This window comes from Belonocnema kinseyi, chromosome 9 (assembly GCF_010883055.1).
Source record: "Belonocnema kinseyi isolate 2016_QV_RU_SX_M_011 chromosome 9, B_treatae_v1, whole genome shotgun sequence".
Taxonomy (NCBI): Eukaryota; Metazoa; Arthropoda; class Insecta; order Hymenoptera; family Cynipidae; genus Belonocnema; species Belonocnema kinseyi.
The window spans coordinates 36,294,456-36,296,987 of record NC_046665.1 but is presented as its reverse complement, the minus strand read 5'-3'; positions in this window follow the sequence as shown (position 1 = coordinate 36,296,987).

Sequence of the window (2,532 nt, the reverse complement as noted above, 5' to 3'; positions counted from 1 at the left end):
ACAAATTAAGAGAGCCTGGAGGTTTGAAGAGAAGCTAAAAAGGGGAGAGAGAAGTAGAATTGCACAAGCATGTTTCGGCGAAATTCGGAACAATGAAGCGAGTGGTAATGTGGGAAATTCAAAATGGGACGAAGAAAGGAGAAAAATGAGAAGGGTGTGTAATATTCGAGAAGGGGTTATGGAGTGGCAGAGCTATTGATTTAACAAGGAGAAGAGAGATGGACAAAGATTATAGATTCGAGGTACAATAGATGGTATATGATGGTCAAAGGGTTGACGGAACCAGAATATCTGCAAAAAATTAAAAAGGAAGAAAAATGGGGTAGGGTTGTACGGTTCATAATGGGAGGAGTGAGAGCATGCAGATATTGGATGGATGAAGAGGAGAATTTGTGCAAAGTATGTGGATACGAAATGGGGTCATGGGCACATGTATTAGAGAGATGTACAGAAGAGGAAGAGGGACAGTTGAGTGTGAATGAGCGTGTAAGATGGATCTTGGATGGTAGTGGACAGGGAGTGATGTGGATGAAGAAATTGGAAGAAGTAAGGAAAAGCAACGGAGTAGGGCAGAGCCAAACGGGTGATCCGGAAAAGGGACCGTAAAAAACGAAAATTGTTTTCAATATTGTGGAAAATGCATTTTTTTATGGTAAGAGGAAACGGAAGCCCTGGAAGCTCGCTCATTTTAGGAATTAATATCACTACTGTTACTATTGTTTATCCTACGTAATGCGAAAAAGTAGTATATAAGTAGTAGTTAAATTAGACTAAGGATGGAATTGTAAATATATGTACAGGGAGCGGAGGCCCTCAAACCCGTAAAAGGGAGAGATTAAATACATACATACAATTACCATTAAAATCGAAGAATTTTACATGAGATTAAAATCAAATTTAAAATCCTAATTAACGTCCAATAATCAAGTTAATGAGCAGAATTTCGGAAAGTAAAATCAAGAATCCAACGACCAAATTTGAAAAATCAGCATAAAATGTTCCCATTAAAATCTGAAAAAATTCCTTTTCTTCCCTTAAAAAGAAAAGAAAAAGAACTTTTCCCTTTGGACAAAAACGAAAAATAGGAAAGAAAAAGGAGAAGGCAACCAACCAAATCCCCTTCCTTCTGGTTCTTTTTTCTAATTGTTGTTTTTCCACATATAAATCACTTATTTTTTTATTTCTTTCGTCTTTTTTTGTTTTGATTATAACACCACAAAAAACATTTCCAAATCGTTGCATTCTTGATTTTACTTTCAGAAATTCTGCTCATTAATTTAATTACCAATGTTTACCAAACGATAAGATACTGGTATACATATTTTCCCGTAAGATACATTAATTTATCAAAACGAAATTTTGACAGTTAGTCGAAAATATTCGAATTTCTTTAAAAGAATTCAAAAACTAAAAGTAGATTTCATTCGTTCTTGTCTAGAACTAATAAATAACCTTTTTTTTAAGCACAGTTTTCGAACTTTTTTTTTGAGTATTTCTCACGGTATTTCTGTTCTAATTTACACTACCGGTCAAAATTGTGCGTCCACTTACAAACTGCAAATTAAAAACAGGCTTGTTTTAGAAACTCACTAGCTCTGCAAAAATCTATATGAGAAAGATGGACCTATTTTCCGTTTTTAGCCCATTTTCGATTTTCAATTTTCACTGTCTGCGATCTACATGTTTTAGGGAAGTGAATGAAATAATTGAAACTTCGTTAAATCAAAGTCTGTCAAATCAAAACTCCATATATACTCTATATAATCCATAAATCCTCCATGAATAATTTATCCGAAAATAATACATTCCAAAAATGTAAAGAATAAAACTTGTTTTTTATAAGGTAAAACGGCCAGTCTTCGCCAGCTTAATCAATTTGGTTGTAACTTTGCATTTTTTAAATAAAATTTTAGAAGGATTAGTGTGAAAATTTGTACATTTTTCTTATCATTGCTTAAAAAAAATTCTACATAGGATACCATCCTCTTTAATAGTAAACATATATTTATTTATTTACTTATTGCAAAAAATTGAGAATATCTATTTCATCTATCTACTTACTTACTACATTCAGTTAAAAAATGGGTTAAAGCATTTATTTTATACGAAATATTTAAGTACTTTAATGTTAACATTTCGATAAAAATGGCGTGTCTGTAGTAAAGAAGAAAAAGTTCAATTAGTTCACGCGGTTATTAGAATAGGAAATATGTCTGTCTGCAAAATAACCTTCAGTCTTGTCCTTTTAAGTTTTATGTTATATTTTAATAAAATTTGTCATTTTTTGTACTTGGATGATGTTATGTGACCTAAATAATATGGATTTTCTAGAAGAATGACTTAATTGCGAAAATTCGACTGAAACGAGACGATAAAATATAAGGAAACATGTTTCAAATTTGAAAATATTAGTCGTATCCTGTACTCACATTCTATGTGTATTTAATTTTTTGTATTTAATACTTTTTTTAGATTCATAAGCTTTGAAAGGTACTGATTCCTTGCATAAAACGAGTTAAATTGTGCAAAATC